The sequence below is a fragment of the Synchiropus splendidus genome, chromosome 3, assembly GCF_027744825.2.
Source record: "Synchiropus splendidus isolate RoL2022-P1 chromosome 3, RoL_Sspl_1.0, whole genome shotgun sequence".
Lineage (NCBI taxonomy): Eukaryota > Metazoa > Chordata > Actinopteri > Syngnathiformes > Callionymidae > Synchiropus > Synchiropus splendidus.
Genome location: NC_071336.1, coordinates 28,644,402 through 28,668,886, shown reverse-complemented (window position 1 = coordinate 28,668,886; position 24,485 = coordinate 28,644,402). Strand labels below are relative to the sequence as shown.

Sequence of the window (24,485 nt, the reverse complement as noted above, 5' to 3'; positions counted from 1 at the left end):
GGCGGCCGGGGGGAGGAGGGGAGGGAGTCACTGTCGATTTTTGTCAAGCCGCCCCATGGACGTGCGTCCCCCAGTGGAGCGGGGTGACTTTCGGCAGGGTGACGGTGGCGCTGCCCCACCAGCTAAATAATTCATCCCAGGCAGGTCTGCAGCTGCGCTAGCTTCGTCTTAATAGCACGGCTGATCAGCAGCCCTGACATTTCAACATTTGAATAATACACACACAAAGCGCGCCGCAGCAAAATCAATAACACACACGGAGCAGTGAAGAGCAGCGGCCATCTTGGCCATTACAGACGCATGTAGGTGCAGACACACACCCCACTGCTGCCTGCTGCCTCCCCCATCCTTCCCCTAATGATGCTATTGGGTTTTCTCTTTTCTCTCTTCATCGTCTCCATCTATTATTCCTTTCTTCACCCCTCCGGTTTCTCCCTCTCTCGCTCTCCTGCTCGGCTCCTGAGGCGAAGAGCGGCGCCTGATTAAAACTGGCCTGTTAATGACAAAGGCCCCAACGCTGCAGCGCTAATCCTAATCTGTATGCAACCGCCGCATCGCACGTTTCCTCCCTGCTGCTCTGACACCGACGGAAACGCGCGGGCAGCCATTTTGGAACAGCTGCATGGTGCTCCACGTAATGGAGGACCACTGCAACCAGTCAAAAATGTGCCCAACGTAAAGTGGTGCGTGAAGCGGAGCTGCGTGTTTGGTGGGATTTTCAGCAGCCCGCTCGCCGTGGCGGCAGAGCTTAAGCAGCTTGCTCACCTGACAGCGAGCCTGCTGGGCCGGCGATACAGCGAGAAGGTGAGCTTTGGTTGATTTTAGCATCAAGGGGAGCGTCGGCACGTCTCCACTGATGCGCAGGTGATTTCTTTCGGCAGGCCTTGCGAGAGCCCCGAGGCGAGAGGGATGGGGGCCGAGGAGAAGCTGGGAAAAGAAGGAATCTGGCCCGGAGAGACTCCGCTGTGCCGCGGCCATTAAAAATATAACAAGCGCTGAACGGCACGGCGACTGTAGCTGTAGGAAGAAGGCTGGCTGCCATGAGGCTTCTTGTTTCAGAAATGAAAAGGTGAGGTCTGAGCGCAGCGGCGGCTCACCTCTGTAGGCTGCTTATGGTGAGACGCAGTAACTGTCAGGGCCTTTTGTTCACTGTTGCTAACTAAGCACAAACAAACACATTGTTTTGCTATCACTATTGTTTTGATATTCTGTTAGGCCTGGCCACCCACACCGAGTCTATTCCTACCTGAAAATGGAAGGTTCTCCTTGAGAAGACACAAGAATTGTATCATCAGGATTTGCCTGATCTGCTGTAGTTTTGTTGTCATTTTGTGACACTATTTACTGAGGTTCTGCATGATAATAAATACGACAAATGATGATGGTCCCTCTGTGGAAAAGTTCACTAATATTGGGTCAAAATGTGAGTCAGAAAGGAGCAGGAGACGACAGACGTCACCTTTGTCATGTGGTTCCTTCAGTCATGACCCCTGTGAGGGTTGAATCATTATTACAGTCAGCAGCAAGACAGGAAGTGAGCGTCCAGAGAGGAGCACTAGCAAGAGTAGTTCGCAATGAAAATGATGGTCGAGTTTTATGCAGCAGGTTTGGGAAAGGTTGCTCTGTTCCTGTGTGGTGCGCATCACTATTGTGTTGCCTGTAACTCACCAGCTAAGGCATCATGAAAATGCTGTGGAAGAATGGATTTGTAGACTTTTATTTTTCTCTCTCCATCTCTGAGACAAAGACCGTGACGACCCGCTGACTCTGGGGGAAAAAAAATAAAAAACGTGATTTTCCAAGGTTCAGAACAAAAGACCAATGTTACTCTTCACGTTTTAACCGGTGGTGACCGGAGCTCTGGCTGCCCATGAGCGAGTGTGAGACCTGCCTGTTTAAAGCTCCACATTTGAATGTAAGTACAGCAGGTAGAGTGCATTATGATAATGGACTTCAATTACAGCTGGTATCTGCATATCTGTCATCTCCCTTTACTTCTGTCTCTCTCAACAGCCTCTTGGTTATCCGCCACATCCACCCACCGTTGGTGTCGATCTCCATTCATTATCACGCTGCTCAAATTTGGTTTGGCTTGTTGCTTTTGAAATCAATGCCGACGATTCCTCGTGTCGTCCGGACGCTTGTTGACGCCGCTCCTCGTGTGAAGAGCCATCCATGTGGCGCTGTCGATTGCAGGCTACTGTAACTTTTTCATTCCGATCAGGTGGAACGCTTCAGTGGTCAAAGGTCGACCTCTCCTCGTTTCATGTCATGCTGGAACTCCTGTCTCATTTGGACTCCCTTCTGTGGTCATGTGATCGAGGAGCCAGCGGCCCGCTGTGAATTGAGTCCGACCCACAAGGTCAGTGAATGCAGAGAGTGACAGGAGACGCCTCCGCTGGACGCCCTGCTGCTGACCTCTGACCTCGGCTGAAAGCCTGGCTTTCAGAGTGGCAACATAAATTTTAGAGATTCAACAGCCACTTCAACAAACAGAACCGTCTGAGGCTTGAGTTGAATTCTCAAACCGAGTTTCAGAACTTTGGCTTTTATGTTGAATCCATCAAGCTTTTCACCACGTCTTTATATAAGATCAGGCGAATAGACCAATACCATGAAGCTAGAGGCGCAGTGTGAGACAGTATTTGACACTGGGAGTGAAACAGGCCCATCGCCTGTGTGTTCACATGGTACAGTCCCGTGATTGGCTTCGACCGGACTTCTCTTAGCAGCAGTGGAAGACGCTGTCATTATAGAGCAGGAGATAGAAAAACATGGGCAATCGCCAAACCATGTTAAATCTGGGAAATGACTGCATTGCGGTGGGTTTTCTTTTGCAACACATCTGGAAGTTAGCGTACATAGTTTAGCTAGATGGCATTGCTGGGGCTACATACATTTGTTTTCATGATGTTGGATGAATCCATCATTTTTGTAAGTTGATATTGCCAGTCAAATTCCAGTTCCAGTCAACAAACATGGATTCAGCCCAGTTTTTTTAGAGCGGTGTACAACCAGGGGACACTTACATCCACCTGAGCTTTTGGTCGCAGGATGCCTTACTTCAGTCCTTCTCAAATAGTGGGTCATGTGACCTAAGGGAACACTTTTTTGCCGTACTAGAATAAAGTATAATTGCACACCCACTTTTTTTAATTTCAGGCAAGTTGATGCACGTTTCTGTTGCAGACAAAAACAATGTTAATAAAGTTATTCTTTATTGGAGGTTGATCAATATTGCATTCTTTTTTCTTCCTTTTCTACTTTTTTTATAGACAAATGATACTATTTACAGAGGCGGCGGACAAATAAAATAATTGAGAAGCGCTGCCTTACATGGTGATGCTATGGTGTTGGAACTAGAGGAGCATCTCAGCAGCTTTGCTTGTAGCTGACTGTAGCTCTGACTGCCCTACTGTAGTTGAGGAAAAGCATTTCTTTGGTAACTCACTGGCAACTTGAGTTCAGTTATCCAGAGTTTACATCCAACAATAGCTTATTTCTCCCCTCTCTCTGATGCGCTAAATGCTCAGCTCAGAGCAGGTCTGCCCAGCGGATCGCTCATGGGAATTCATCCCAACATTGTAGTCAGAAAACAATGATTGGAAGATCCGTCGCTTGTCCACAAGCAATGTGCTAGCACAAAAACAAGCAGATCACTGTTGTTGTTTTTTTACATATTTGCAAAGTCCTCACCTCAATAGTCATGCTGTGAGTTCTTCACTGATTGGGTACACGTGGCAGTTAATTCACATTCATTCTAATTGTATGTTTCTATGGAAACAGTCCAGGATTGAGTAGCTGTGTTTGATTCAGCTGACACTTTTATGATGTGATATAAGCTGAGGTTGTTGGTGCTGAATATTAAAGCCTGTGTTTATGACCATACCTGGAAGTGTCGTCATCGACACGGCAATTTGGTTCCTGAAGGAAGTCGTCATGAAAATACTGCAAAATATTTCTTCTACTACTGCAAACCGACCTCTTTCTTTTGTGTTTCTTGTGAGGAAAAGTCACTTGGCTTGAGCAATGAACCAGCAACATGCAGACCAAAAACGAAGCAAATAAAATACATTTCATGCAGACCGAAAACGAAGCAAATAAAATACGTTTTTGTCCATAAAGCAACAGGTTTCGAAAATGCAATCGTCCTTTCTTCATAAATTAGGCTTCAACTACTATTGATTTTTGTCATCTCTCTAGTCATGTGTTAAACTTTTGGGTTTTCGTCTGATTTTTTTAGCTACACATGTACATGAGAGCAGTCAATTCTCTATTTCAGTTCATCCCTTTACGCAGGAGCAGCATTGCAGCAGAAAAAGGTGCTTTTTCACTCCACACGTGGAGTGTGGTCTAAATAATTAAACTACAATAGAGCGCGCCGATTCCAATTAACGGCGTTTGCCATGAAAAAGGGAAAAAGCCATTTGAATGTTGAAATTGAAAATATATCTCACTTCCCTTTTATAATTGTCTTCAACTTTCTGCAAAAGTAATCACACCGTGTAATTCCCTGGCCACTTGTCTGTTCTGCAGGACCGCGTCCTGCGTCTCCGCCGCCGAGGCCCCCTGACTCAGATTCACACGCGTTAGACGGCACATCTCCATCAGTCATGGCTGCTGGAGCAGAGGCCTGGCAACGTGCCGCGATTGATCCATGAATTAGACCGTGTGGGTCGATCCTCCCATGGCACGTCTTACTGTGACACGGAAATGACAGTGAAACAGTCGGGCTGCTGCGATGATGTCACACTTGTTGTGCATTCGCGCCGCAGAGTTCAGGGGGTGTCCGCGCTGCTCCTCAACACAACTTCACCAGTCAGGTGTCTAAAGACTGGAATCACTTTATAGTCAGTCAGGTGCTGCTTGTTTCAGCTGACATCTGATTGGTTAAACTGTCTGTGTGCCCACTGTGGCCCTTTCTGGAACAGTTAGGACCCCCCTGCTCTGGAACACGTTCCAATATTACTTTTATTTAGGAACATTTAAATGGGGCTATGATGAGTGGCAGTTTTCATCAAATCTGAACCTTGGAAAAGTCCAGATCCAACTGTTTTCAACCTGCCTCAGACTGTATTTCTTAGTGTGGGGACAGTTTGTCTCCTTTTACTTGTCCAATGAAATGTCTTTATCTTGCCTTTTTTATTATTTCTGAGTCACTTACCTGCCACTTACCGTTAAATTAGACCTATTCTAGGCAACATTAAATGTTGACTGCCACTGAGACGAACAATGGCTTTTTGTCGAGAGGTTTAATGCTTTCTTGGCATTTATGAAAAACATTTGTTGTAGGTTTTATAGTAATGGCTCAACCGTCATGAAAGCATTATTTGATGACATTATAAATGTACAAACACTGGCTGTCACACACTTCAAATCGATTTAAGTATCGGAGATGCCACCAGAACTGTGTCCCTTCTCACTCTTCCAGCTGTTGTTACAGCTGGTAATGATAACAGCTTTTCACACTGAACCACCGCATTCGCTGATCATCTGATTAACCAGTCAGTTAAATATTTTTAAAAGTGTTTGAATGAGAGCCACTTTATGGGCAAGTTGATCTTGATTTTTATCTCGTTATAAAGACTATACTTCAGTGTGAGTATGAGTGTGAAATGTAAACATTAATTTCGTTCATCAGTCACCTCATCGAAAGAGAGCTACAGTGGTCGGTTGCCCTGGGATGATTTGTCTCTGCTACTAGGTTTCATACTAGATTGGAGAGGAATTTAATAAAATTATTGCTCAAACCCTACTCCTCACTGAACCCATCCATATTTCAACAGATCTAACTATGTCAGGCACATTGTTTGTGTGACGTATGTAGTTGAAAGATAATGGTGGTGACTACACTGGTCGTTGACAACATTACATAGACTGTAAACACGTGTTTAAATAATCCGTACATGACCAATGAAGCCAGTGTAAATGGTAGGTGACACTGAAACGTGTAGAGGGAAAGAATTACATTTCTTTTTGTTCAAAACTTTATTTAAATTACAAAAACATTTAGTCGCTCTCATTTATGTTGCAAGTTTTTCCATGTTCACATGACTGGCCTGTAGAATGGGGCGACCCCAGCCTGCTGCACCAGCTGGGAGGCACAGTCATGTGTGCCATGAAAATGAACATTTAGTCCGACCATTACATCCGTATTGGATAACATTCAGACCGTCAGCCGTGGTGGGATGAACAGAACTGACCCAGTTTTTCAAACGGGGTGCCGTGAGAGTGTCAGGTGTGCGGTGGGAAAATGATCCAGTTTCACCTCATGTGTCCGGAGATAGAGTTGGCGATATGATGACATTATATCATGACAATTAGAAGGTGTTGCGCAGCAACCAAGGTGAGGAGATCACATGGATTCTCTGACATTCTTTCTCTCCACTCTACTGTAGAGCTCCAGTGTGTTGTGCGCTGATCTGTCCGTCAGTCAAAGCAGCGCTGCTGTGGTGTGCGGCGCTCCTCTTCCCTCACACTCACAGTGAAGAAGCCACTCACATGCGCAACTTCCAGCTGTTTTTAAACCTGATGCGCCTCTAACTTGGCCACACACCTTCACCACAGAACCATGGAGGGAGGGAGGGATCCTTGTCAGACCCCCGGCACCAAAGACTCACGGCAGAGCTAACAGAGTTAACGGCTAATGTGACGTCTCACTTCAAAACTTTATTGATACTCATGGACTGTCAAAGTTTGCTTTGGGGTTTAAAGGTTGCCGAAAAACTAAATGCACAACAAAATGAATGCGCTCCAAAATGTGAAGAGAGAAAGAATAATAGCTTTTATGAAGCAGGTTCAGGCAAAAGGATTTGTCTTTAAACTCAAAACTACAATAAAATCATGCAAAATAGAAGCGATAAAATCAAAACAGTTATTTAAAATAAGTAAGTAAATAAATAAATGTTGCCATATTTCCCACCCCTTTCTGGAGATATTTGAAACAAATACATTTTCTGCAAATAGTTTTTGCAAATAGCCTGGCAAAATAACAACCAGGTGTCAGTAGCTACAGTTTCTCACAAATGAATAGGGACTTTCTATAGGACTTTAAGCACAAGTGCGCTTTGGCTGAGGTTCCTTTGGTGCTGTGCACCGGGATTTTTTCAATGAACCAAGGGTGCCGTGGCTAGAAAAAGGCTGAAAAACACTGTTGTATAGTGAATGTAATGAAGAAAGAGGGAGTCTGTCATCTGTGTAATGTCACATGTATGTCAATACGTTGTGTGATCTGAATTTACGTTCAGGAAATTAGCTTTTTAAGGACTTTAGTTAAGTCAAAAACAGATTCACTTTTACGAAGCGAAAGAAAGAAATTCGTCTCTAACAGTGTTTTGACTACAGACTTCAAACAAGCGCCCTGAAGTGACTCTCACTGCTGCAGCCCTTGTTAACTGCTGTCGATGAGACTCCAGTGATATTCAGCTCACAGATTTGATTTCAATTAATCGCTAGTTGCTCACCTGTTGTTCTTCAGCACACCTCAAATATTGACTGAGACACACAAACACACACCCTGAAAAGACAAGATTTAACGGCGGTTTGTTTAAGATGTTGCCGCTGTTTGCTCCTGAAAATGCCTGAGCACGCGCTGCGCTGATCGTGAGAGCAGGTTTTTGATGACTCGGATAATGCTGTGAAACCAACTCGACAAAGAGCCGGGGCTGTTTATGAGTCTTGCTTTGGAAGAGTCGAGTCTGTGTCTGTTGCGCCTGCTGACCGTCCTTCAGCTGACCTTGTGCGATGCCCTCTGCCGTCACGCTGCCTGCGTCCGTCAGCCCCCCGTGGCTCAGCAGTGCGTCATTACACACACACACACACACACACACACACACACACACACATTGTCATTGCTCTAATCAATAGAGCGTCGGGCTACAGGTCAGCGGAGTGAACTAACTGAGCGTGCCCAATCACATGGAGGAGGCCTTTGGGAAAAATCATTGGCTTTGCTCTGCTACAACCGCTGACACACACACACACACACACACACACACACACACACACACGCGCACACAAATCTGCGTGTTCAATCATTTTTGAAGGTGTGAAGGCTAAAAGCTACACTTGCACTGCGACGTTTGTGTATGTGGGTTGTCAAATATGTCCTGTGTACATTGGGTTTGTGTGTACTTTTTGTAGCTCCTCGACCTCCACTGTAGAGGTACTTCCTGTATCCTCCTCCTCCTCCTCCTCCTCCTCCTCCTCCTCTCTGCCGGTGAGCGCTACCTTCCCATCTCTGCTTCACTACGCAAACACAAGTATCCCACTGAGTCAGCAGCAGGCAGGTGAATACTGGCTCCCGGATATGTAAGGATTTATTAAGGTCAAACTCAAAAGCAGTGCTTGATTAGCGTGTTGCCGTGCAACATGTCTGGAAGCAACAGATATTAAACACCAGCCCTTTTCCCCTGCATGACAATAGTGCCCCCTCTTAGAGTCTTGAAAAAAAGTCACTTTCATCAGTGCCGGCTAAACGGTGTTCCTTCCAATAAACGCACTTAAGTTTATTATTTCAGTGAAAAACCAACCCAACAATACTGATGATATTTTTTGCGATGGATTCCCTGTTTCCTGTCCTAAACAAAACTTGCCCCCATGTAAGATCACAATTTACTTAGCATTTTCTTTTCAGTTCCTTTCCAATACAAAGGGTGGTCATGAGCATATTTAATGAAAAACCTACAGGGCGTTACAAGTACTGCATCCATGTCAACTCCTTCAGCCATTTCCACTGTTGCTCCCAGTAAATGCTCCATTGTTTGGCGCAGAAGACCTGTCTTTTCTCATAGATGAATGTATCAGGATTGATGTAACAGGGCAACATGCATACATGGAGCCAATGAAGACCATTGATACGGACGGTTTAAGCATGTTTTTGTGTCTGAATATATTCACCTGTGTGTTTGTTTCAGTATGTGTGTGCAACAAACAAAAGAGTGCGTCTATATGCTTTTGCAATATTGTGTGTGAGGCAGTAAATGACAGAGCCCTGGAAGTGACATGCATGACTTCATTTTTTTTTTTAGAACGAGATAACAGTTATCTCGAGATCATTTTTATCTCAAGAAACGAAGAAACCACTATATCTCCCATGGCTTCGTAACTGTCTGTCTGCAAGTCTGTGCGCTTTTAACACTCTGCTCAAGTGCCTTCTACTCAAAATAATACCACATGTGGTATGCAAAAAAATCTCGGGAGAAAAGAAAATGTTATCTCGCATTATCTCAAGATAATTGTTATCTCGGGCAAAAAAATAAATAAAGTCATGCATGCCACATCCAAAAAAAATAAACACATGCATGTCACTTCCAGAGCTCCATACATTTCTATATTTTTACAGTGGTGTTTTGTGTGCACTTTCACGTCCCTATTTTTGCACGTTTGTGTTCCTTGTGTGGTTCAATCCGTCCATGTATGTAGATGTATGGTCTATATGTTTTCATATTGCCTTGATTTTTGTCCTTTACATCAGGTTGTGTTATCACTGTGGTGTCATTTCAAACATTCTGTTTAAAATCTGCTTCTAAGAGCTGCAGTGTTTCAGGGTTGAGCTTGTTCCAGGCCTGCATCTGTGTACTGGCTCGAGCAGTGATCAGAAGTGTGTGTGTGTGTGTGTGTGTCTTTCTTCTGCATCTGAGGCGCTTACATCCACTCATCTGTCCCCGGGGCCGGTGAGGGAGCAGCAAGATCAAAAGTTGAATCAGGGCGAGGAGCTGCATCCAATCGTGTCAGTGGCAGAGCCGCTACTGTAGTCTGGCAGCGTGAGGCTGAGGGCGGTGATCTCCATCAACCAGGATAAGTTCAGTCAAGCCTCTCAAATGTGTGGTGCTGGACCTCAAGCCATTTAAATCATTCAAATGAGGCCAGTTGCATCATGCAGTCGAAGCACGAGATGGGGCGTCCGAATAGAGCGAAGAGCGCCATCATCTGGCTCTTGCTGACATGTCCATTTCACCACGGGGAGCGTGGAGAGATGTGAGCTGCGGAGGTATGTTGACCCTGTTCCGGCGCCATCAAAGTCTCATCTGTAAGAAAATACTGTCATCATCCCGGGAATCAGTGAAACACCACTATCATTAGGACAAATGGAGTGTGTTCCATGGAAAAAGCTCACACTGTCTTGACAGCATTCAAGAAACGGCGGCTCACTTTTACCCGAGACGGACAACAATCACGTCAACTCTCCCATTTCACAAGTAATAGCCCGGCTCCTACTGCAATCACGTGTGTGTGTGTGTGTGTGTTGTATAATTGTAGTGTAGCGGAGGCCCCGCTCCCCCTGCAGAGCTTGATTTACTTTCCAGTGTGTCATTGAGAAAAGAAAATCACCACTGATGCCGGCTGCATCCAAGAAGCTAATAGCAGCGGTAGCAGCTCAGGTGAAATTAGCAAACTCGCGTGAGTTTTTCTGCCTCAGACGAGCAAAACTTCTTAGGATTATCCTGATCAATTTTAGCTTGGCGAATCCGCCTTCTCACTAAAACAACAACAGCATCAACAAAGCCGCAGCAGAATAATCTGTGAGACGCAGCGGCCGACCGTAAGCTGTAATCACGGCGTGGCAGCGCGTCCACACACCTCAGCGCGGCGAGTGGCGGCAGCGTAAACAATGCAGAACAATACGCTCTGCATTCCAGCGGCAGGCGCGCCTCTGATTGGCTGCATCGATCGGCGGAGGCATTTGATGTTATAGGAGGAGAGGCCGGCCATATTGATGGGAGGATCATCTCTGGCCCTGTTCAATAATTCAAAGGCTGGATTTAGGATGAAATCCCCCCCAAATCAGGAGTGGGATGTAGGTTTGGTGCCATAGAGTTGTGGAAGCTGAGCGTGTGTGAGAGCGAGCGAGAGATGCCGAGGCCAGGGACGTCACCCAGGGCCTGAACGTGGGTCTCTTACCAGTCACCTTAAAGTATCTGACACCTCCCCTGACCTGACAGAAAACGCTTACTTTGCCTTTTCAACAAACATTGAAAACACATGATTTCATTTGGTGTATGTGCACGCTATGTTTATCTTGCTTTGTAGGGACAAATCACTATCCTTGTGAGGACTTTATGGGGGCTGGTCCCCACAAGGTCAAGCCTCCATTTCAGGATGAATACTTCAAAATAACTGGGTCATAATTCGGTATAGGTTTGGTTCAGAGTCCTGGTTGAGGTTAGCCATGTGTTTTGGAGGGTTAGGTTCAGGGTGAGTGGCTGGGGAAAGGGTGAAATCTCACAATGTCCCCAGAAGGATAGAAAAACAAACGTGTGTCTGTGAGGGTGCGAGAGAGAGAGAGAGTGGGAGTCCAGGAGGCAGGATGTATAGCAGACTGTGAGCTGGCCCAGAGGACCTTACAGTGCAGTCCTTCCATCGATTTTCCTCCTCCAGCCTCTCTGGTGTTGGTGTGACTAAGCCAGTTTTAGGAGCCGTGACATTACTGTAGAAATAAAAACACGCACCAAGTCTTGCTCTTCATCAGTTTGTCCTGCAGCTCAGCGTCATTTTGGTTTTAGGACTTGGATTTTCCAGAGTGACATCTGCTGTCAACTAAAAACTAAAACAATTCATGAATAGGAAAAAAAGAAGACGAAGAAGAAGGTATTTTCTCATAACAAATCTTAATATTTAACACATCAAACTCAGCTGAGATGCTGTAGCTAAGATGAAGTGAAGAAAGATTGCCAATACGAAATCTGTTTTTGAAAGATGCAAAGAATCTAGAGAAGCGGAAGAGCTAGTTTGTATGGAATGACACTAAAGCCTGTTAGAACTGCGCTAACTGTGATGCGCAGTAGCAGCTCACATTCTTTGTGTGTTTTTGGAAAACTTCTCCGCCTAACTTTCTGAACAATAAAGACGCCAGCATGCGTGTGAACTTAAGTGTATACGAGGAGAGGGTTGTGGGGGACGTGTGAAAAATGCCACTAGTCTCTATATCACTGCAGACGATGCTTTCTTTATCAGATCATCAACTTGTGAACCACCTTGGAGAATGCTTGGTTTGGGCTGCAAATATCACTACTTTACTGTGGTTGAAAGCCAAGTCCGTGGGTGAGGGGCTGGAGTGGAGCTCCTGCTGCGTCTTCCATGTCTATATGTTTTTTTATTGTGGATCCATGTGGAGGCAGCGTACGTGCCTGAAATCCCAGCACGGCGCAGACTCTGGCGAAAGGTCAGCGAAGGGTGGCTTCTCCATTAAACACGGTTTTCTCCTGATGGTTATCTCTTAATCTCCAATCTTCAAACAGCTCCGCCTGTTTGTCTGCTGGAACGCAGCATTGGCGTGTTTGTTTCCCGCTGACCGGTGCAGACCTGTCAGGCAGCCGTCTGGGGAGGGACTCTGCAGCTGAAGGCGATGCTGACTGCAGATTGTAGAGTGTTAGAGGCCCCGCCATCTTGCTAGACCTTCTCAAGTATGTACGATGATAAAATGGTGAAGTCAAGGTGACGGACGGAACAGGTCTTCAGCCAGATGTCACGCACCATGCCAGGAAGGGTTGTCCAACTTTGGAAGGGTTAGAGCAGTCCTGGGCAAAGTACGTGGCCCCTTGCCTGTGTTTTTGCGGCCCTCGTGAGGTCAGACTAAAACTATATGACTGATAAGTTGTACATTTTTTTATCCTGTTTCCGTTTGAGCCAGTACTGGTTCAACAGTAAACACAAAACACTCATGACTCAATTTTTGTTTCTTCTTTTTGTTTGTCATTTTAGTATTTTCCTCAAAATGAATCGTAAGAAAATTAAAAATATATTTTTAAATCAATTGGTCCATAATTTTATTATGATTTCTATTCAAATACGATGCATGTAAAATGATTTTTTTAATAGGGTTCTTGCCATATTTACACTTCTTCATATCCACTTCTTAATATTCTATAGAAACTGGTTAATTTCCTGCTTGTTACTCAAGATTTTTTTCCATCATGTTTCGTAGTCATTGTCGCCTTTCTTTTGGCATGATGGCCCCTCGCAACAGTCACAGTTTATAATGTGGCCCTTTAGGAAATTTAACTGCCCACCTGTGGGTTAGAGCAAGGTTTAATGGAATGAACATAAATTCAGTTAAATCTCGCTCAAACACAGTGAGACTGGTCCAAATTCTCAGACAAGTGTGGGTAAAACAAGATTTACAAATAATAAATAAGCAGGAAGGAATCTGCTACTTTTACACAAATGCCTTCTTCACTCATTCTGCTAACTGTCAAGGCAAATGAGGTGGTGACATGGTTCCTATGTTGTTTGTCATGGCTGCAGAAGAAACCTGGATAATTGTAGTGCAGCTGCTGGAGATGCAGTGCTGCTGGTTGTTGTGACTCAGAAGGAGGACGTGTAGGACGGAGAGACAGGTCTGGCTGAAGAGGTGCCTAAAGAAGCTGTTCACATCAGCACACAATGGAACAATGTGGATCTACTGTAGATGCATGACAAGATCTGATGGTGTATAATGCTGGTGTTTGGGATGAGAGTCGTTGGAGAGCGAAAGGAAGCCAGTGGTGAGAGCAAAGAAGCACTTAAGGGCGGTAGAACATGGACCAGTGACTGCCAGTTGAGTTAGTTGAAGCAGACTCATGAGAAGACCCTGGACCAGAACCACTACCTGTCTGCTTTTAAGAATCCATGGCATCGTATATTATGCTCATGATGGTGTCAAGAAGTCCAATATGTGAAAGTCAAGTTGACTACAGGAGTAAATGTAAATAATTTTATTTGCTCCAGGTTCTCTTCAAGAGTTTATTTACCCTACTTCTTCTTTTGCTTCTAGTGACAGAGAGGGATCAAGGATTGATCAGTCCTGAATACGTCACCGCGTGTGGCCATTCCAAACGCTCGTCCTTCCCATTGATCCTATGTTGTAGCAACGCGGAGAACAAGTTCAACTGTGCGACCAAAGGAAGGTGCTCTGTTGTTTGCTTGTGGCAGCGGGGGGCGTCTACGTAGCAGTTTCCTCATGAGATCCGTCTCAAACATTCTGCGTTTTTGCCTCCTCTTTCGGTCCTTCCACACTGGGTTTGCTGATTTCAGAACTGTGTTATGTTACACACCCAAATATAACAATAGAATGGTGTCAGACTTTTTGACATTCTGTTGAGAAGCAGGCCTGTCAGTGACGTTTTTTTTTTTTTTTTAGAAAACAGTGAGAGTAAGAATCACTGATGCATGTGTTTCATTTTGCTCCAAATGTTTTTCATCGTGGCACCACATGCGACAAGTCAAGTGTTTCTGCTGTGCAGCTCAACATTAACGCTTCTTCTCTCAGCCTACACAGACCGTCGCTGTTGAATGCAGTTTAACCTTGAAGAAGGAGCTGGAGGTGAGCGACACACACGCGCACACACACACAGGCACGCACACTACTGTGTGAGTACCTCTTTGACCCAGCATGTCCTCTTTCCATCATGTCCTGTCTTCCTCTCCTCTGCCATTATCACAACCATCTTGCGCGCTGCCCCTCTGGATTTATGCAGCATCATTCACCAACATCCTTCTGTCGTCCTGACACTCGTTTGAATCTTCTTTATTTGCTCCTGAAGACAAAGACTGACCTGACTCAATTACCTATCGCTTTCAGATGATGGCGAACGCTGATAGGCTGGTGTGTGTGTGTAGTGTGTGTTCACCAACTCTGTAATGTGACGGTGATTCTGATCACCCTTGACAACGCTATGGTCACCCACTTTCAGACTGAATCTGAAACTCGATGCTTCCTGGAGCTGAGAGCCGGACGGCAGTTCAAAAAACTGTATTATTAGAGCACAAAATTTTGGTCAAATGATACATTTCAGACGATTTTATCCGTACAATAGTGCATGAAACCATCACGGCCGTTCAACCCAATAAGTTCAAACACTCAGGAGCGCGAACCGTCTGCCATTTTTCCCTCAATATTATTGACCTGCCTTTGTTTAATCTGTCTGATTTAATATCTTGTTTGCATTTGGCTCTCTATGTGACAGTAGGTGGCAGTAACGTTCTGAATCTCACTAGCATGGAAATTCTCTGTAGCTCCCGCTGTTATAGAGAAGAAATCCTCTACAGTTCCTGAAATTTTCTGTGAAATCTATTCATCCATTTTTTAAAATGATTTGGCCAACAATTGAATCACCTCCTTGGCAGAGGTAACACCAAGCACCACAGGAGTAAAAAGTCTGGACGCTGGATTATGTCCCACTGTACATTTACACATCTGATTTTCAGGATAAATTCACTGTAACACAGAGGTGAGATAATCTGGTATTTGCCATCCATGGTGCGGAAGCGGCAAAAACCGGACAAATCATTTTGTGTTTTAAGTCCTGGTAAATGAGAACATTTAATGCTAACTAATGAGGTTTTTGGTCCTGGCATATCATGAGTGCAGAGATTATCCATGCTGCATGAATGTGTTTGTCAGGTACGTTGAGAAGTGAAACCTGCCATGACGCATGATGCAGACAGGAAGCAGAGTTTGAAGTGGCATGTGACGGAGGCCGGACTCTGACTTGTTGGAGACGTCCAAAGAGGTGGATGGATGTGGTGAAGGAGGAGGTGGAGAGGACTGGTGTGACTACGCACCAATAATCCGTCCCTTTGCTTTTTCAGTATTTGTTGGAAATATTACGTAGCAGTCTTCAAGCTATGAAAAGGAATCAACACTAGTGTTTGTCTTTTATTGCCCCAATGCCCCAACACTCCACACAGCAAACCTCAGCGACAACTATTAACCTCAATAGACTCAACACAGCAACGCTTCACTCACACACCCCGTGCTGAAATCACACCCTGACAACCCGCGATCACAGCTCTACAACACAGAAAACGAAAGCTACGTCGACATTTCCCCTCATTTTGGCAGGGACTGGTGCTCAAGCCAGAAAAAAGGCAGCAAAATATATTATTATTGTTGTTGTTGGGACGGTTTGTCGCTGAAATAAACTGTGATGTGGCTTTTTCTACAAACTGGGCTGATCGCTGTGATGCAAGAGGCGACCGGTCCGTGTCTGGCATGAGATTGGCAATGGACAAGGGAGTGTTTTTCAACTTTCTCGATTTTATCACTTCTCTTTTGCATTATTTTATTGTAGTTTTGAGTTTCCAGACAAATCCTTCGCATTGTTTGCCTGAACCTGCTTCATAAAAGGTATTATTCTTTCTCTCTTCACATTTTGGAGCGTATTTATTTTGTTGTGCATTTAGTTTTTTGCCAACTTTTAAACCACAAGGCAAGCTTTGGTTGTCCATGAGTATCAGTAAAGTTTTGAAGCGAGACGTCACGTTAGCTCTGTTAGCTCTGCGGTGCAGACAGTCTTTGGCGTTGCGGGTCCAACAAGGATCCCTCCCTCCCTCCATGGTTCTGTGGTGAAGGTGTGTGGTCAAGTTAGAGGCGCATCAGGTTTAGAAACAGCTGGAAGTTGCACATGTGAACAGCTTCTTGGCTGTGAGTGTGTGGAAAGAAGAGCACAGCTTTGATTGACGGACAGATCAGAGCATCAACACGCTGTAGCTCGACAGTAGAGTGGATAGAAAGAATCTCAGCGAATCCATGTGATCTCCTCACCTTGGTTGCTCCTCAACACCTTCTAATTGTCATGATGTAATGTCATCATATCGCCCACCTCTATCTCCGGACACATGAGGTGAAACTGGATCATTTTCTCACGGCACACCTGACACTCTCTCACGGCACACTAGTGAGCCGCGGCACCAAGGTTGAAAAGGGCTGAAGAAAGATCAAGGCCAATGTACTTTTCCTTTGTAAAAAAAATTGTGTTCAAAATGGGAAAAAAGCGGGAAAGGGCTTGTGCTGCAGAACAATTAGCGGGGTGTCTGCACTCGTCCCATTGTGTCAGGGTCGCAGCCACCTTCCTTTTTTAATGGTAAAAAAAAGTGACCACCCCCAGTGGATGGTGGATGAATATGTTGGATTAGATGAGATATCCAGCGAAACAGATTTCTGACTTCTTTCCCGAGATAGTATTTCTGGACGACTCCATGACAAATGAGCGGTGATATATGTTACACAGCACAGGAAGCATTGTAACCACAGAAGCGGGGGGAGGGGAGCTCGGATCGATGCCTCTGCTGTCCATTTTTGTAAGTTAAACATCCTGTGTGCTGAGGAACAGTTCCACCATGCAGGATCGCTGGAGCTGCTGTGAAGAGTGCGAAAGTGTGTTCGTTTCTTCGACACACACACACGCACAGCAGGGGTCTGTGAGTGTGGCTGACATGTGCGATGGCGCTGCGGCAGAGGGAGACCCACTAATCTCCTCATTTTACGGACTAAACATGGTCGCATCGCTGATAACAAGGAACAAGTGGGGAGTCGGCCCCTTGGCAGCCTGAGCATGAATCAGCCACGCTGAAGCTGCCATGTCTCCAGCTACACTTGCGTCTCACGGAGCAGACGCTTATTGTCATTCAAGTATAGCAAGTCTTCTCTGGGCGCCCTGCTGCGACGTCTCTGTCTGCAGCCTGCTGAACCTGACGGCCTCTTTAGGGTTTGCACGGAATAATCTCATGTAAAATCATTTTATTCATAGAAAAGGTGCCGTCATTTACACTCCAACAAAACTTCAGTGACATTGGCTGACAGTGCATCTGAACTACCATTTGAATGGTGAGCAAAAGTGTTGGTTAGCGAGAATGACTTCAGTTCAAATTCTTGCCAGGAGACAAACTCAGAGTGAAACTCTGAAATCTGTCTGAGCCTGGTATGGAAGAGGTTGTAGCAACGAGGCCCTCTGGCGGCCTCAGCTGGCTCTGCAGCGTCATGTCAACGGTCTCAGATTTGCTTCAGGAGATTCAGTTTACTATTTAAAGTAGTTCTTTCTTTTTCCAGCAATGATATTCAAGTTACTGACCTTATAAAGACAATACATCTTTGTCAGTAAACATTTACTGCAAAGTTAACTTGAGGCATTCTTGAAAATCAGCAGAAACACAAATGAATGATCCTGTTTTCATTTCACCTGGTCATGAATGCGAACGACCTTTCCCCAAAGCCACCACTTTTCAGAATCGGAAAGTAAGTCTGCGCACTGTGTGTGTGTGTTGGGTGGTTCTGTTGGCTTCGTCTGTGGCCTTCAGCGCCGGTTTGAATTTGAGTGTAAAGCAGGGAGGTTCTGATATCCAACACCAAGGGAAGATTGGATTTCTGGCCTCCAGTGAGTTTTCTATTTGAATCATTTCTCAAGTTCCCACCTTCACCAAATAACTCTGACTCCGACTGAGTGAAGAACCTCAAGGACACCGCGCTGGAAATGGCTCTCTTACGGATGAGTGAGAGGAGCTGAACTTGAAATGCGTTTGTGAGATCCACACAAATGTCCAGTTTGTTCTTGGCTGCCAGGTATGAAGATGAAGAGTCTTTCCAGCGAAAAAATGTCTCATCAAATGGCGCAGCTTTGTGTCCCAGTCCCTCCACGCGGCACCATTTTAGTGCTTCTGACAGAACCCGCAACTCCTCTTGTTACCTTTCCTGTAGAAAGGAAATCAGCATGATTTAATCCTAAGAAGCGAGATGATGTTGTGTGTTTGAACCACTCTTCTTGTCAAACTACACGGGGAAAGACATGAGGAAGAGTGTGGGAGCGCTGATCTGTGATGTGAACTGTTTACATCCCCTCATGTGCCGTCTCAGTTAAAGCAGCAAACCTTAGCGACCATGCGTCCGTCTCCATCTCCAGGCAGCACTCGAGTCCCCGTCCAAAATCGCTTTCACATTTTCTCCTGTGAAGAAGAGGAAGCACAAACACATCACCTTCCTCAGCTCATGCGGCAAAAAAAGGCGCCCACCTTTGATCTGCTCCTGCCCGTGGTCTGAATCTAAGAAAACCATTACACACGTTTTGTGCAGCCGCACAAGGACTCATGAGCTCAGATCCCTGGAAATCAAAGCTTCTGCGGATGCCTCCAGAACCAGTGTTAATATGCATGACAGCAGAATCTGCCTTGTGATGTAATTGCAGTAACGCGAAGGTCAGTGAGTCTCCACCAGCCGCTCTGTCATATCAAGGTTGGACACTTTTCTTCATTGTCGTTTTCATATATTTTAAATACAGATCTGCTGGTGGGGAGGGCGAGCAAATAGATGAAAATCCTAACTCGGGGCTCCGACTGTCACGATGGAGCTCTTTACTTGGAGACACACCACAGTGATGCTTTCATCCATGCAGTCGAGCTGCCTCGAAGCCTCACACCCAGCCATCAGGTCCCATTGTCAAGCGTCTGCTGGTCCTGAATATAATGGACTTGAATTGTATTCATGCTTCAGCCCTGGCCCTGATCATTATCCCGCATCAAAGCAGCAAAACCAAATGTTTAATGCCTGGGAATCTGGAGTCTGAGACATGTTGTGCACGTTAAATCCATCACTTTCACTGGTTTTCCATTCCAATCTTTCACCTATCAGAACAAGATGCTCCTACCTCAGGATCCTTACAGCAGTACAGCATCAGGTGATGGTCTGATGTGTGTTTGGATCACTCTTTGTCAACAGCTTTGGTTTCTATTCATTTCAAAGTGCAACAGTCTAAAGAAGTGGTGAAAAGGAAGAGGCTTTCCATGACAGGTGTTTTCAGGGTTCACTTTTTTGGGGGAACTGACTCAATCCCGTTGAGCTCACCATGTCTGCGTTATGGCCACCTCACGCAAAAGAACTTTTTTGAAATAAATATATGATAATTAAGTATATTGAAATAAAAGCTCAGTGTTGGATGATTAAGGAGCTATTTGCCCTATTCCAACTCCTTCATGCTTTGTTCGCTTGTCAGACGTTTCCATTATCAGCCATGATGATGGAATTGCTTCCCTCAATGGATGTGTGAGTATATTCAATATTTCCGAGCGATTGCACAATTATTTTGTACGACTCAAGTGGCTGTACGAGGCAGAAAATACATCAGGTTTTCTAGGGGTTCAAACTCTGGGGAAGGAGTGTACATATAAATATATATATATATATATATATATATATATATATATATATATATATATATATATATAACTCAACTTACATCCTTCCATACTTACAACCAGGGCCAGCAGATTTTTTAATTCGATGCATGTAGCAGCCTGGCATCGTGTACGATAGTTATGGCAGCACAGTATCCCAGCATCTCACTGTCACACAGCGATCTACCACTAGTAGTACCTATAGCCCTCGCGTCAGCTATTTTGAATGGCATTCCACTTACGTCCAATCTGACTCACGACCGGTTGGTCGGTGCAGAAATATGGATGAACACAGAGCACAGACAGGAGGCTCCATCCGGATCTGTACGTGTTGCATATAGAGCATAAATGGGTTTCAGGTCACACCATTGTTGCTGCTTGGATTAGAACTCATTTGAGGGTTCAGGGCACTTTGAGGAAAACAGTTAAACGCCAAAATGTCACGCTCTACCATATAAAGTGATTCACAAGAGTGAAATATTTGATCCTCTGAGAAGTTTCCAAGCGTGTGAGTTGTTTTGGGTCTCAGAATGATGGAGCAGATTGATAGAACCGGGACACAAAGACAGCTGTGATGTCTGTAAGACCTGGTTCTGTCATGTCTGTGTTTGCCATCCAACATCTTGAATAACAGTGTTATACATGGAATCAAACGTGTCCTGCAGGAATTGGGAGTGTTCACAGTCAGTCATCGGTGGGTCTAATCATTTCTCTCCCAACTCTTTCGTCCGTTGATATTTGACACAGGACCTAAGCTTGGTTCATCACAGCGCAGTGCCACATGTGTCCATGTTTTTCTGAACATCGTACATTGTATTTGGACAGGAAGCCTTGAGAGGATGTGCTGCTGACGTGCCATAGAGCAGCGGTTTCTTAACCTTTCTGACCACGGGGCCCAACTTTTCCAGAACAAATGGGTCCGGGGCCCATACAAGCAATAGAACTGATTAATTACTGTGACTTATGATTTCATTTGTGTTAAGCACAAGTCATGCGTCCATCAAATTTACCAAAGAAAAATCAGAAGAAAAAAAATCCACTTCATGCAAACTGTTGAGAAAATTGGAAAAACTGTACATGAATAAAATTCTGAATACAAGAAATATAATAAAACATCTAAATATCATAACATATTTTCTTTTTCATTCATAAACTATAAACTGTATCGCCATTAAATGTCTGTATTAATTTTCTAAACTGCTTTAACAGGTGCTTTCGTGCACATTTTTACTGTTGGGGGCGCCATCACTTTCTTTATCATTTTTTCTTCTCCAGAACTTCTCCATAGTTCTCCAAACTCTCACAGATTTGCAGCTGTCAAGTCAATTCAGTGACTCACTACTGCCACCATACGTGGCTCGTGGATTAAAATGGAGCCCCTCACGGCCCAAAGGTGTGAAACAGAAAACTGTAAGTGGCACTTTAGGGGGCACTCGCGGCCCAACCAGGAGCCTCTGCCCTATGGTTCAGAATCACTGCCACAGAGAGTCGCATGATTCCGTTTTTGACTGCTGTGGGTTTTGCTAACAGACAGCTCTGCTTGGCAGGTGGAGTCTGCACATTCATGGGTTTCATGCTAACGCTCGACTTATTGAAAACATGCTTGCATGTGGTGTAATGGAATGTTGTAATCAAAGTTTAGGAGAGAGAAATTCCAGGCGTTCGACGTGATCACTGTGAACACAGGTGAGTGTTTATTGGTCTCGCCGTCCATTATGTGGCAAGACGATGCTTGTTATCCAGTTGTTTGTGGCGCTACGTTGCTAACTCCTGCTGCAGTCAGGTGAATGGCACATGATGTTTTGATCAGCAGTTCTGTCCGCAGATGAAAGTGAAAGGTGGCAGGTTTGTTTGAAGATTTAGAGGCTCAGGCCTTTTCTCAGATGAATGGCAGATTTGGGTCGAACATCAGCGTGCACTTTGAAGATATGGGATGTGCCTACCTGCCTGTTTTTTTGGGCTGTCTTCAACTCATTCAAGTATGATGCTTTAAGCTGGTTAAACAAAGCATTTAAAAAAATGAAAATCCAGTGTAAAGTACCTGAGAGATTAAATATCCAATATATTATTCGTCTTTAAGTGATGCCATTTGGCTGACTTAAACCTGGCGAGTGACACTGCTCCACTCTGGGTCTGAGCCACTTCATCCCTCTCCATCACGGTCCCGCTGTGTTTGAAGATGACAGGAGGCCATCAGAGCATAGAAGCGAGGAGTGGGCTGAAGTCCCAGCAGACACTGACGCAGAAAGAAAATACCCAGACAACATACAAAGAAATATTGGGAGGTGTTTAGGAGCCCATGGCAGCGCCCCTGTACAGCAAGCTCAGATGGCCCCGGTCTCAAATGGGGTGATGAGGGTCAAGAGAGGAGCGCAGGAGGGGTAATGGGATCATTGGCTGCAGTGGGTGAAGTCGATGTGATCAATAGAAACGGCGCATGCAGCAGAGTCTTTAATGGTTCTTCATCAAAGTACGACCTCAACAGGAAGCTGAGAAGGGAAATGACTGCCACACGAGGCTCCTGCATCAGGTTACACTCCGGTCCGGACCTTCGACTCCCTCTTGCTCGTCCACACGTGGATCTGAATCCCGGTCGCTGCCTCTGGCCTCGGCTGACAGCATGTCATCGTCCTCTCCTGCCATTTCAAATGCATTAGATTTCAGACCTTTCCATTGCTGTTCACCCCCCTCCCCTCCCAACCCCCCGTGTTCACCATTCAAACCTTTGAATTCAATAAGCAGCCAGGCACGTTGGCTGTGTCCAGTCATCATCACAGCGCATAACACACTTGAGTTCTGCTGTAGAGGCAGCAGAAACGCTGTTTAACGTGTCGTCGCTGAACGTGGTGAGACTTGTGCCTGTGGACCAGACGTAAGAGCTCTTGGAAGGCAGACCGTTCACTAATGGCTCTGTTAGGAAACGTCTTTTCCTTTGTGCACTCCGGCATGAGTTGCATGTGAGGCTTTTTTTCTGACTTATGTCATGCGTCTAACTTATATAAGCAAAGCAAAACCTTACTTCGAAATGAATATGCTACAATTCAATGCTAATTTAAAGCGCACCAAAAGCCAAGCATGTTGCTTTCCAGGCCTGCAAAGATTAGCGTGTTAGCGCTGCCCTTCAACAGGTTCGCAAGCGGAGATTCTGAATCTGGAAAATTAATTGAGGAAAGCGGGTGGATGTCGGCGCTAAGATGAAGCTGTCTCCCGCGTTGTGAGTCGGTGATGAAGGACAATCATGTGAAGCTAACCAGAGAGAAGCTTGATGCTAAGATCAGCCGTCAACAATAAGAAATGACACCGATCTGACACTGCCATCACTGGGACTTATGATGACACTTGTGCACCATCATGTTCCGTCCCGCCTTGTCTACATGAATCCAAGCATGCCAAGGTTCACAATTCGGACGTGACCAATTCTGAATCTATTTTAAACTGTTCAAATTCTGCTTATTTAAATGTCTGGGAGACGGAACCTAAAAGTGGATCAAACTAGTGGAGCGTGCCATCATATTTTGAAAAAGGCTTTTATTTTGAAAAATGACCGGATTCTCTGGGTTAAGCCTCGGTCACTTGAGAGCCAAAATGTAAGCCACTAGCTCGCAAAATGAGTAGGAAACAGCCATTTCTTTGCGAAGGGGAAAAGGCTCAGTGAAGAGACAGGAGAAGAGCCTACGACTTATAGGAAGAAGAACATTTTAAACAAGCAATACCAGGAGTCGTACTTGAAATATGGATTTATCGCGGCCATCTACTGTCACTCCCAGATGGGACTGTTTCGTTGCAGAGAGGCTCCCATTGATTTAGCGATATGGTGACATAAAATTTTCATGCACTTTATATTGGGTTTTGTGCTGTATCTGTATGCTCTTTTGAAGGCATGTTTAAACGTTACCATGACGACCAGATGAGTTTGTGAGTCTTAGTGGGCAGACAAACATGCAGATGCCAGATGCGGTTCAAAGTGGCAACTTCATACCCCCCGGGTCACGTTCCAGTTGTCAAGCATTGATCGTTCCGCGGTGATAAAAAGGTTAGGGACGGCTGCAGTACAGGACATGAACAAACATGGCTGACGGTGAGATCCATCTCTCTCTACAGTATTTCTGACACTCTACATTCCGACCCTTTGTATCATGCTGCATCATCACATACTGTTTTAAAATCCTCTTACTGACACACAACCATTCCCCACCTTAACCTCTTAGACTCAGCGTCCACCAGTCTCCGCTATTGCCTCTGCACAACATCACCCCAGAAACTACTCACGCAACATCACAGTCAAAAAAGGATGTACAGTGGTACCTCGGTTCTCAACCACAGTCCGTTCCAGACAGCTGTTCGAGAAGCGAATTGTTCGAAATCTGAACTGATTTTTCCCATTACAATGAATGGAAAAAGAAATAATGCTTTCCAAGCCTTAAAACAGTCTTTTGTAGGAGTGAATGTAGAGTGTCTGCTGCAGGTGGCTGGTCCTCTATGTGTGTGGCCGCTGCATGTGGGAGGGGTTGCCGAGTGAGTGACGTCTCTCCAGAAGTGAAGAGGTGCCCGGTGCGTGTCCA

At 45.2% G+C, this 24,485-nt stretch overlaps 1 long non-coding RNA gene across 1 annotated transcript; it reads left to right on the top strand.

Moving 5' to 3' along the window:
- The first annotated feature begins 566 nt into the window (after positions 1-566).
- On the top strand, positions 567-3,421 carry LOC128756240 (uncharacterized). Its single transcript, XR_008414208.1, has 3 exons — positions 567-804; positions 882-1,915; positions 2,014-3,421. It is a non-coding gene; the product is annotated as an uncharacterized LOC128756240 (long non-coding RNA).
- Positions 3,422-24,485: the final 21,064 nt, after the last annotated feature.